At 42.5% G+C, this 13006-nt stretch overlaps 1 protein-coding gene across 35 annotated transcripts in view; it reads right to left on the reverse strand.

Annotated features, from left to right (window-relative positions):
• Positions 1-13006, reverse strand: part of LOC112922739 (kinesin-like protein KIF16B) — a 314279-nt gene that overhangs the window by 295034 nt on the left and 6239 nt on the right. The window lies entirely within an intron of this gene.

Here is a 13006-nt window from a genome sequence, read left to right on the forward strand (position 1 = left end):
TAAAATTATAAGAGTTACCACTGATTGTGCCCACTCTACAGTAGTGTTCAAGCACTCTACAGCTTTAATGCCTTAGGTCATCAAAATAAACTTGTGAATAAGGTATTATTGTCCTCATTGTAACAGATAAGGGAAGAAGAGATCAGAAGCCTAGGGTATCCTTTAGAAAACTACGCAGGTACTTAAGAGCAAAGGCAGAGTGCAACCTGAGGATCTATGATTTACCTGCCCTTCCACACCCACACCTCTATCACATCTCCACTGTACTAAGCACTGTGTGACAGTGCAGAGTTACAGGGCAGTGAAATCTCTGCTTCACTAATTTAATCAAGGAACCACCCAAAGGTATCCTTCCAAGGAAAAGCTGACACACAAAGAAAGGAGGTTCTAGTAAGCAGAAAGCACTCAATGTCTGCTGAATGAAGGAATGAATAAATGAGTAAGAAATGGCAAATCAAGAGCTACAAACATGCTCCAAAGGCTAAGGAAGATGGGACAGGAAATAAATCAGATGTATCTAGGACTGATTAGCCATAGTATCACTCAAAAGTCAGAGCAGAAAAAAAGAAAAAAGGAGAAAGACAACAAAAGCTCAAACAACCACAAAATCCTCAGTCAAGACAGTGTGGTACTGGCACAAAAACAGACACATAGATCAATGGAACAGAACAGAGAACCCAGAAATGGACCCTAAACTCTATGGTCAATTAATATTTGACAAAACAGGAAAGACTATCCACTGGAAAAAAGACAGCCTCTTCAATACATGGTGCTGGGAACATTGGACAGCCACATGCAGAAGAATGAAACTAGACCACTCTCTTACACCATACACAAAGATAAACTCAAAATAGATGAAAGATCTAAATGTGAGACAAGAATCCATCAAAATCCTAGAGAACACAGGCAACACCCTTTTTGAACTTGGCCACAGCAACTTCTTGCAAGATACATCCACGAAGGCAAGAGAAACAAAAGCAAAAATGAATTATTGGGACTTCATCAAGATAAAAAGCTTATTATGCACAGCAAAAAAAACAGTCAACAAAACTAAAAGACAACCTACCGAATGGGAGAAGATATTTGCAAATGACCTATCAGATCAAGGGCTAGTTTCCAAGATCTATAAAGAACTTATTAAACTCAACAGCAAAGAAACAAACAATCCAATCATGAAATGGGCAAAAGACATGAACAGAAATCTCACAGAGGAAGACATACACATGGCCAACAAGCACATGAGAAGATGCTCTGCATCACTGGCCATCAGGGAAATACAAATCAAAACCACAATGAGATCCCACCTCACACAGTGAGAATGGGGAACATTAACAAGACAGGAAACCACAAATGTTGGAGAGGATGTGGAGAAAGGGGAACCCTCTTACACTGTTGGTGGGAATGTGAACGGGTACAGCCACTCTGGAAAACTGTGTGGAGGTTCCTCAAAGAGTTAAAAATAGACCTGCCCTACGACCCAGCAATTGCACTGCTGGGGATTTACCCCAAAGATACAGATGCAATGAAATGCTGGAACACCTGCACCCCAATATTTATAGCAGCAATGTCCACAGCAGCCAAACTGTGGAAGGAGCCTCAGTGTCCATCGAAAGAGGAATGGATAAAGAAGATGTGGTCTATGTATACAATGGAATATTCCTCAGCCATTAGAAATGACAAATATCCGCCATTTGCTTCGACGTGGATACAACTGGAGGGTATTATGCGGAGTGAAATAAGTCAATCGGAGAAGGACAAACATTATATGGTCTCATTTATTTGGGGAATATAAAAAATAGTGAAAGGGAATAAAGGGGAAAGGAGAGAAAATGAGTGAAAATATCAGTGAGGGTGATAGAATATGAGAGACCCCTAACTCTGGGAAACGAACAAGGGGTAGTAGAAAGGGAGGTGGGCGGGGGGTTGGGGTGACTGGGTGACCCTAACTGAGCACTGGGCACTGAGGGGGGCACTTGACAGGATGAGCACTGGGTGTTATGCTATATGTTGGCAAATTGAACTACAATTAAAAAAACAAAAACAAAACAAAACAAAACAAAAAAACCTCAGTCTCTTCGAAATCAAAGGAGAGAGGAATTCCAGCCAAGATCAAATTATAATCAAATCAGTTCCATAAGCACCTATGTTCCAGGAAAAGAGGAATGAATTCCTTCCGCTGATTCTTTAATTTCGTTTATTGGCCATCAGAAAGAGCAGAAAATCTGAAAACTACTTGATAGTAGAAAGTGCAGACTAAGTTACCATTACCACTGGAAATCAGCTCATCTTGGGGGAGAAAAAGCCTGCCTTTGGAGTCTCCCTACCTTCCCTCCTCACTAACCCCCTGCCTCCAGCACTGGCCCACATCACATGCTGAGCATCAGCCCCCATCTCCCTGACTCAGCTTCAGTGGCTGTTGACCTCAGTGCTAAGAGGGTTTTACAGGTCACCTAAGCTCAAGCTCTTTTAGCCTGAAACTTTAGCCTGGTGATCAGCCAAGCAGAAAAAACAGCACAGCCAGACAGCACCATGCCGCCTCCTCTAAAGAATGGCTCCCTGCCTTCTCTTCCTACCTCTCTATTCAACCTTGCCGTGAACCTGCAGGTCACTCATTTGCTAACCTGAGCTTCCTGAGGACACAGAATATGCCCTTTGGTGTCCTGAGTGCCTAAGCACAATGCCGGGCACTTCCTAAGTGGCCAGGGAATGCTTGCAGGGTGAATGAATCATACACCCCTTCCTCAGATCATCCACTTCTATTCTTTCCCCCTTACAGTCCATTCTCTGCCAGTGACAACTAAAAGTCAGATCAGGTCACTCTATTCTCTCACTCTTCCAATGGCCTCTAGAATAAGCCTAAGACCTTGCCATGGCTTACTGGGCTCTACATGATGCACCACACTCCCCCCATCTCACTGCACAGGAGGCCCCACTGGCCTCCTGCTTCCAGTGCATATTCCAGGCATGCTCTTGCCACAGGGCCTTTGTATTTGCTATTTTTTCTTCCTAGAGTATTCTTCCTAGATATTCCCACAGTTCATTGCCTTCTTGTATCTACACAAAATGCCCTTCCCTTACCAGTGGTATCTATGGTTACCTACCCCTTTATTTTCCTTATAGAACTTTCAACTATATGCCATTACATAAGACCTTTGTTTACTCCCTAGACCTGTGCTATCCAGTATAGCAGTGACCAGCCACATGTGGCTACCGAGCACTTGAAATGTGGTTAGTCCAAATTGAGTTGTGCTATGTAAAAAACACACCAGACTTCAAAAATTTAGTACAAAAAAAAGAATTTAAAATATTAATACATATTCTACTGCTGTCATGTTGAAATGGCATTTTGAATGTAACAGGTTAAATAGACTATTAAAGTTAATTTCACCTATTTTTTATTTTTTATTTTTTTAATATGGCCATCAGAATATATATATATATGTGTATATGTGGCTGACATGGCCTTTCTATTAGAGAGCAGTATACTATAATATAAGCTCTCTGAGGGCAGCTACTTTATCCATCATGTTCAGCAAAGAATCTTCAATCTTTGAAGAGCACCCTACACACACAGGTGCTCAATAAATACTTAATGACTAAAATGTCTTTCTTCTGTTATGACTCTTTCCCATCATACAAAGTCCAGATCAAACCTCCCCTCTCCCTTTGCTGAGCCTGCCCCCACTCAGCATGCATTCCTCTGGCACCTAGCACAGGGTCAGTTAGATACTCAGTAAGTCCAATAATTAACTGAGCATCTACGGTATATTGAGTGTTTTTATGCATCTACATCATTTAATCATCACAATAACATGGGTGGGGGACAGAGGGAGGACAATCAGTGTCATATTTTAGAAGAAGGATCGGCGGAGACCCAGAGAAGCAAAATGATATATACCCCAGTTCACACAATGAGCAAGTGGTTGACCTAGAAAACAAACCCATGTCTTTTGATGCCACCCAAGGCCCAGGCTGGCAGCCAGCATCACACCCACAGACAGGTCTGCTCGGCCTGCATAATAGTCTGCTTGCTTGTTTGTCTTAGCTATAATCCTTGCCAACATTTGAAATTTGGGGAATTTTAACAGTCCAGGTTCCCATTTTATTCAACACTTGAACACTTGTTACATGTTAAGCACAAGAAAGATATCCAAGAACAAAACAGAAAGACCCCTGTCCTCATAGAGGGATTCAGACAATAAGCTGATAAATAAGGAAATACATAGTAAGCCAAGTTGTGATAAGCATGATAAAGAACATGTATGTGTGTGTATGTATATATGTGTGTGTGTGTGTGTGTGTATATATATATATATATATATATATATATATATCAAGAAGGGGATTAGAAAACACCAGGGGTGGGAGATGATATTTCCAATGGGATCACTGAGGAGATGACATCTAACTAAAGGAAGGAGGAAACAGGACATGTGGACATCTGGGTTTCCACACCCATACCAGATGGAAGGGCAAGTGCAAAGGTCTTCAGTGGTATCCCTGGCTGGAATAGACAGAGCCGTCTCTCGATCCATAGGGTGCAGTAGAAATAGACACTTCTCCTTTACAGTATAGAACACCCTGGAAAGTGGTGTCCCAACCAATAAACTCCCCAGCCTTCCTTGCATCTAGGTGTGGCCATGTGGCCAACAGAAGATGAACACTAGTGATGTGTCTCTTCCACACCAAGGAAGACAGGTGGGTGCACCTCTCCACCCTCCAACTCCTTTCTGCTAAATGGAGAGGACGGTGAGGCCCCAGAGAGTAGAAGCTCCAGGAAATAGAAAAGCACCTGCTTTTCTGGAAACTACACACAGTGATGTGCTTTCATGAATGGGAAAAAAAAAAAAAGTCTTTGGTAACTTTAGTGCAAAGCCATTAAAATGGGAGGAAGGATGTAAATTTGCAAAAGAAACTAGCAAGTGTCCCTCCACACATGATTACCTCCCTGACTCTGAAGCTGAGAATCTGCAGCTGCTTATTCTATCCTCTGGGCTCACAGTTTGAATTGTGGATTGCTGTGGGCCCGTCTGGTCCCCACAGGAATGGAGTCTGTGGCCTCTACACTGCAGATTTAGCTGATTATGCCTAAAACCTTGACATACCGCTGAGCCCTGCCTTCCCCTAACTCACTCATAACTCTAGACCTTTCCATTCCATACGGGACAAAAGGTCCCCACATGTCCTTTTCATTTAACATGTGGAACAATTAATCCAACGAAGATGTTAACAGCTCAAAGTGTCTGTCTACATCCTAACTAAAGATGCCAGGGGATGTAATTCCTCAATGTTTCCAATGGACAGAGTTATTCTAGGGGAAATGTCATCTGTTCTTACCCTTAACATCATATCAGGAAAGGCAAAGTGGACCCTAAGAACAAAAAAAGATTAATTAAGAAGATGGCTTACAAAACAACTAAATGCATCATGCCGGGGATCCTTGGGTGGCTCAGTGGTTTAGTGCCTGCCTTCGGCCCAGGCCGTGATACTGGAGTCCAGGGATTGAGTCTCACATCACCTTCCCTGCATGGAGCCTGCTTCTCCCTCTGCCTGTGTCTCTGCCTCTTTCTCTCTCTCTGTGTGTCTCTCATGAATAAATAAATAGAACCTTTTATAAATAAATGAATGAATGAATGAATGAATGAATGAATGCATCATGCCATCCTGGATTGGAACTCAGACCCGAAAAAATACACCAGTGGGGCAATTTGGGGAATCTGAATAAATTAATTAGTGAATAGTACTGTCAATATTATTTTGCTGGTTTTTAATTACATTACAGTTTTCTTAAGTTATAACATTTAGGGAAGTTGGATGAAAGCTATGTCTATACTATTCCGCAACTTTCTGTAAATGTTTCAAAATGAAAAATTTTTAAACATGAAAATAAAAATTAGAAAAGAAGGACCATACCACCTGCAGCTGGGCAGGGGGAGGGGGGAGGGGAGTACTCTGTTGGTGCCCAATCCTATTCATGTGAGAGACCACTGTGGCATTTATTTTTTAAGATTTTATTTACTTATTTGAGGGGAGGAAGAGAGGCAGAAGAGAGAATCTCAAACAGACTCTGTGCTGAGCACACAGCCTGATGCAGGGCTTAACCTCAAGACCCTGAGATCCAGACCTGAGCCGAAATCAAGATGCTTAACCAACTGAGCCACCTAGGCACCCCCAATTCAGTATTTTAGATAGGAAAGAGTTCCAGCTCAATACTTCAGGGCGCTCAGCAGGAAGACACCTCCCCCAACTCTCCTCAAAACAAAGAAGAGGAGGAAAGAAAGAAAAGCACCTTATCTGGACCATCATATATGAGCTCCAGACCAGGACTAGTGACATTTGTCTCACAATTGCCTTTCTTTTTTTTTTTTTAAGAGTTTTATTTATTGATTCATGAGAGATACAGAGAGAGAAGCAGAGACACAGGCAGAGGGAGAAGCAGGCTCCATGCAGGAAGCCTGATGCGGAACTCGATCCCTGGACCAGGATCATGCCCTGACCCAAAGGCAGCCGCTCAACCGCTGAGCCACCCAGGAGTCCCCACAATTGCCTTTCAACCCGATCAAGCAGAGATAGCTCACAGAGAAACACTAACTTTAGGAAAAGGAAGAGAACAGACCAAAATCTATTTTCAAAAGTTCTGTCTCTGCAATTTTTTTCACATTGAGTTAGTCTCCACCACCTTGAATTATTTTTTTCTTGAAACCTCCCTGAACTTGAAGTCCCACTAAGAAGGAGCTCACAGAGTGATTCACCTCTGCCCCAAACACATTTTTCAGGTAGAATCACTGCGATGGCCTAAACTCTGTTAATAAAACCCTGAAAACAACCATCAGAAGGTGTAACCTGGCAAGAGACTATGAGGCCGTGAGAGCTCAAGAAAGCAAGCTCCTGAGAGAGGACATCCCATGTTGGGTTCAAATCCTAGACTTTCAAAGACTTTCAACTTTTCAAAGTTGAAAATTTCTCCTTCTAAGCCTGATTTATCCTCTTGGGATCACGAGCCCCCTCAGCTTCCTAGAGGAAATAGGATTAACTTTCATTCTTACAGCATCTTAACTTCAATATTCTCTCATACTTTTTAAAAAATCAGATTTTACCAACATCTATTCCAGACAATAAATTCACTACACTAGTGTTTTTCAAATTGTAGATCATAAAATCAATTTAGTGAGTAACAACTTTTTTCTTTAATGAAATAGTATAGAAAACATCATCATGCACTGAGCTGATAAATGTCTTACTGTAAATATCTAAAGTACACAATCCTATACAATCATCATCAGCCTTCCAAAACACAAATGTCCTTCATTTTAAGTATGATAAATCCTTTTTCACTAAGCTGGGTAGGGTGAATGTTTTAAATGCATCTTATATTCACAAAAATTTTTACCAGATCATCTGCAATGTGTTCCCATGAGGGGAAAAATAGTGTTACAAACTGAAATCAAAAACTTTTCCCACAGAGTATCTCCCTCAGATAATTATCAACCACAGACACCACCAGCAGACCACACGTGATCAAGGTCAACATCACCACTAAGAAGACAGACGGACACCAAGAACCCTGCCACGCTGTGAAACAGAGAGCACAGTATCACTTCCGCGGTGTTCTTGCTAAAACTGCATCTTCAATTCTGTCATGACAGAACATCCAAGCTGACAGCCATTTCACAAGTTGATGGACTGGCACTCTTCTGAGACCAAGGGACGGGCCATCAGAGACCAGAAGAGGTAAGGAGACGCGGCAACTAAATGTAAGGGGGGGCCCCCGGAACAGAGAAAGGACAGTCGAGGTAAAACTACAGGCCAGTGAATAGTCTTGCACCGTGTTCATTTCTTGGTTTGGAAGCTGTACCGTGGTGATGTAAGATGTTAATATTAGGGAAAGTTGGATGAAGTACATACGGGAACTTTAAGTCTAAAATTACTTTAAGATAAAATTTAAAAAGGAAAAAAAAAACTTTTTCTGAAGGAAAGGAACTCAGTCTTCTGTCCTACAAACTATGTATCATTTAAACAGTGTTTTATCTCTAATTCTTTAATCTTAAGAGATCAATATGATGAGTATTCAATGTGTAATTTGCATCTAATTAACTTAATACACAGGGAAGCTCTGGAGCTGTCGTTCTTCACCCAGGCTCTGCCCAGCCCTCTTTTACCTCTCCTATCTTCCTAATACCTCACAGAAGGATCACCGAAATTCCCTTTTCCTCCTCACAGGAATTTTTTTTTTTAATTTTCTTGAGAACTTTATTCAGCAAAGAATCCCCCCAAATGATTCAAACAGCCATATAAGTTCTCTTTCACTCTATGGACGTGTGTGTACATATAGATACTACACTATACAGGATGTGAGACATCCTACAAATGCTGGGTGCTGACCCAGGGGTTCCTGATTCCTTAGAACGGATGCTGGGCTAAGGATTCCTGATTCCTTGTAAGTATCCACAGCTAAAAGATTGGGGGTGGGGGCAGGGCAGGTGGCAGTTATTAATGCAGTCAATATTTTCTGAGTACCCATCACTGCCAAGAACAGTTCCAGGCTTTGGGGAAACAGCCATGAGTAAGACTGACAAGGTTCTCACAGAATTTACACAAGTCCAAGAAGCCGACAAAAAAGCAAATGAACAAAAATACACCTATATATGCGTGCACACACACACACTCGGATAAAGATAAATGCTGTGAAGCCAGAAAATCAGTGTAATGTGGTAACATTGGAGCCAGGACCCGATCCTTCTCTGGTCCCCAGTTTTGTCATCTATAAAATGGAGCTAACCATATTCAACGCTACAGGGCTGTTGCTAGGAATTAAATCAGACAGCAACCACATGAGACTTAGCAGAGTTCCAGTAAGAGAATGAGTGGCTACAATAGTAATCGATGACAAAAATCACTTATCAACACCATCATTACTGCTTTTTCAACTGACTTTAAATTCTACACATCCCTTTGTAATTTGCTGTGTCTATGCTAATCACAGAAATAGCTTTTTCCCCTCTATTAGGCAGCAACAATGAATAATGAATGTATCTGGAAATGGTCAGAGCAAGAAACAAGCGCTCAGCCCAGAGCCCAGCAGAGTGAGGGAAAGCTTCCAGGCCCTGCTGGCGGTAACCTCCTCTGTGCTTGATGGGAATCAGCAGGCTGAATCCAAAGGAATGATGCCCACCTTCCCATGAAGGACTTTTTCCTGGACTGTCTCTGCAACTGGAGCCAAACAGAAGGTAGTCCTAGCCACCAAAATAAACCAGAGGCTCTCAATCCTGGAGAAGGGGGCTGGTGACTGTAAGGCATAGTATCACATCCTCCCCCTAGGCCATAGGTGTAACTTTAACATTTTCTTTCAAAACCAAGATGGCATCCCAATTCTAGAACCCACAAAAACAGCCAAAGCTACTGAGGTAGTTTATAAAATGACTCATGAAATGAGGACATATAAAATAAATCGACTTCAAACCAAAGCACTAGGTATTGCACAACTGGAAATTTTTTAAAAATGTCAGAAAGACAGACAGAAAGACAACAGCACTCATGATCTCTCTCTCACCCAGAGCCTCCATGAATAAAACAAAGCAAAAGTTAAATGCTTATGTCACTAAAGAGCATTTTTCAATTACCAATGCTCACATCTTGTGTCAGGGCTTTATGCACATTAAGAAATTTTTAAATTTTGTGTGTGAAAATACATCATCAGTCATTTGCTTCATGTTACCTGTCAAGTCCACCTAAAAGAAAGGATAAAATCTCCATGTGCTCCAAAGTCCCTGAGGCAGTGACAGCACAAGCCTCCCTGGGGAACCTCACCTGGAGCATCACTGTTACTCCACTCCCCATAGGAGAAACCACGTCTCTCCTTCTAGCCCTTCCTCTCTTCCACCCTCGCCCCAGCGGCCCGCTCTCTCCAACCCTCATCCCCCTACCTGTTTTCTGTTCCTCTTCTTTAAAACAAAAACAAACACACCGCACTTCTCCTCTGCCCAACCCCAGTTTGCGATGCCCCCAGGTAAGGGCTGGGGCCCACATCAGGCCATGTGCCCCACAGGAGTAGATCTATTGACAGTTAACTATACAAAAGAAATGAAAACTGAGAAATTTCCAAAACATGGAATGCAGAGCACCTAGAGCCACAACAACAGTGTAGCCCATGGTGCTTCTGGAAAACCCCACCATATCCCCATGAGAGAAGAATAAAAAAGGCAAAACTATTGCAAATACAGTTCTGACTCTGGGGACCCCAAAAAAGTTTCAATGAGCTCCAGCTATCCCTGCACCACACTGAGAATCAGTGTTCTCTAAAAAAAAAGAATCTGAGCCCTTAAGACTCAGTAAAATCCACTCACCCAGGACACAGCCAATCATGCAGTTCTGCACCTGCCCTTCTTCACTATCGTCCTCCATAGAAACCAACTTCAGTTCTACCACACCCAGTTCTTCAAGCCACCCACATCCAAGTGGGCATCACAGAGCCGATACCTCATGAGTCCTTGCTGCCTGGCTCCCCCACGGGCAGCCTCAGAAGCAACACCTCTCACCACCATGGCCCTCCACGCCAGCCAGTTCATGCTGCATCCTGACATTCCCCTTGGGGAAAGTCATTCCCCTCACTTAATATCCCACACCGCACAGTCGTCTTGGACTCTCACCTCCCTGTCTCCCGCTGACTGCTCTGAAGGACGTCTCTTGCAAATACAAACAGTAGGATACAAAACAGTGTATGTGTTATGTCGCTACATACACAGGGGAAAAAAAGACTGGATTCTAATGCATCAAAAGTTTACAAGTAGTGATCCCTGGATCTAGGAATTACGAGCGATTTTCATCTTGATTTCTTTGGTACACTCTTCTGCAGAGCATACATCTTTTATAAACATGTATTATTTTCACAGAAAATACAGTGAAAGCTTCTTCAGGATTTTGCTTGTGAGTCTTATCCTTGGACTGTGCACTTTCCTATGGCTCCTATTTCCAAAATGGAATCACGTTTGTTAGGCCAAGTCACCAAACTGGGGCCTAATACGTAACCTAATTGCAGTTTCCACGTCCCCCAGCAACGCAGTGGGCCAAGAATTCTCGGGCCAGCACCAATGAGGTAATCCCTTGCTTGGGCCCACTCCACCCCCCAGAGGGACACAAGGTGATGCACCTAATAAGACTCTGGGTCCTTCTCCCTCGGGGAGGGTGACCTTGCCTCAAACAATCCTTTCTTTTCTTGTTAATAACTCCTGCCTCATCCTCCTTCCTACAAAACCCTTTCACTCTGTGCAACTCCTTGCAGCTCCTTTCCTCTTGCTAGGTGGGGATGCTGTCTGATTCGTGAATTGCCTGATAACTCTTATTAGACGCTGAATGTACTTGGTTGAATTTTAACACCTATTACAACCGCAATCTAGTCCAGAATCACATCGTCATGGGTCGTATTTCAGTTCCTTATGGTCTTCTGCACTGGCCTCTGCTCACTCATATAGGCCCTGGGTCTTGCATCCCAGAGAACGAGAAGAAAGTCAATGGGATGATAAGCGTGCATAAAAGGCACTTAGCACAGCACTTGGCAAACAGTAACTACAAGTTCATTGTTGCTGCTCCTGGTAGCACTTCCCTACGCTGCTATTACATGAAACTTCTGAAAATACTAAATGGCAAATGACAACCCTGTTTTAAAACCATCAGTAGCCCCCGTGTCTAAAAATAATAGCCAATATTTACAGAGCACTCACTCGGAGGCCTAACACTATTAGCACATTCAATCCCCATCTCGGCCCCATAAGGTGGGTCCTGTAAAGATCTCTGTCTTACACATGAAGAAACCAAAGCACAAAGCACTTAAGTGCCAAGGCACGAAGCTCAGAAGTGGTAAATCTGGGACTCAAGCCAGTTCAGTCTTACCATCCAACAGAACTTTCCACTCCAAGTTGATGGACACACCCTGTATCTGCACTGTGTCAATACATGAGCTACTGAGTATTTAAAATGTGACTAGTGCAACTAACTGAGCAACTAGATTTTCAATTTTACCTAATGTTAATTGAAATAGCCACAGCAGTCAATAGCTACCATACTAGCCAGCAAACAGATGAATGAAAGCCCAAACTCCCAAGCTTAACAAAGGAAAGTCCTCCCAATACCCTGTCTACCCTCCTCCAACTAATTCTTGCACAAAGCCTCATTTGGTCTAAAACCCCTGGTAACTGTACTCGTTCCTACCTGTGTTGCTGTCCTCTGCCCCCCTCATCTAAGTGTTCTGTATAATGGAGGAGCTTCAGAAATGAAAGTAGGAGAGACCTGGTTCAGGGACTATTATGTGAGGGGTCTCAGTTGAAATGGGCATAAAAAGCCTTCAGTCACACAGCTGGTGGGAGCTGGAACAGAAGTTGCCATGGTAAAGAAATGAGCATGATGCCTGATGTCTGGCAGCATCTCAACAGATGTCTCCCATCTTTATCACCCAAGTCGTCTGCAATCTTAGAGATCCAAGAGACCACTGCGAACTAGTCCCTGACACTCTTAAAATGAGAAGACTTCAGTACACCCTAAGGATGTCAATCCCAGTCAAAATACTACTGGTGGTTCCTCATCTTCTCTTTTTAACTTGATAGACATGACTATAAATTCCACCTGAGAAGCTAATCCAAAAGAAAAGCTAAAAACAGTCAGAAAAGGGAAGGAATGAGGTGGTTTTGCCTTAATTGATAAGAAAGCACATGAAAAAGCTGTCACTTGGCCTGTTGCCAGCATTCAGTAAATATTTTTTTGGTAAGAAAAATTTTCATATGTTGTTATTGAATAAAATTACAATCATTAAATTGTAAAAATAACAGTAATAACAATAATCAATGTTTGCAGAAGCCCTGCTGCATGCCAGGCACTGTGTGGAAAGTGTCATCCACATACACGATCTCATGTGAACCTCACAATGCTTGCCAACTGCAGATCATTAATAGATCTCAAAGTCAATTTAGTGGATCTAGAAAAAGCATTTTTTTTAACAAGACAAAAGAATAAAATA

The sequence above is a fragment of the Vulpes vulpes genome, chromosome 14 (assembly GCF_048418805.1).
Source record: "Vulpes vulpes isolate BD-2025 chromosome 14, VulVul3, whole genome shotgun sequence".
Classification (NCBI taxonomy): Eukaryota; Metazoa; Chordata; class Mammalia; order Carnivora; family Canidae; genus Vulpes; species Vulpes vulpes.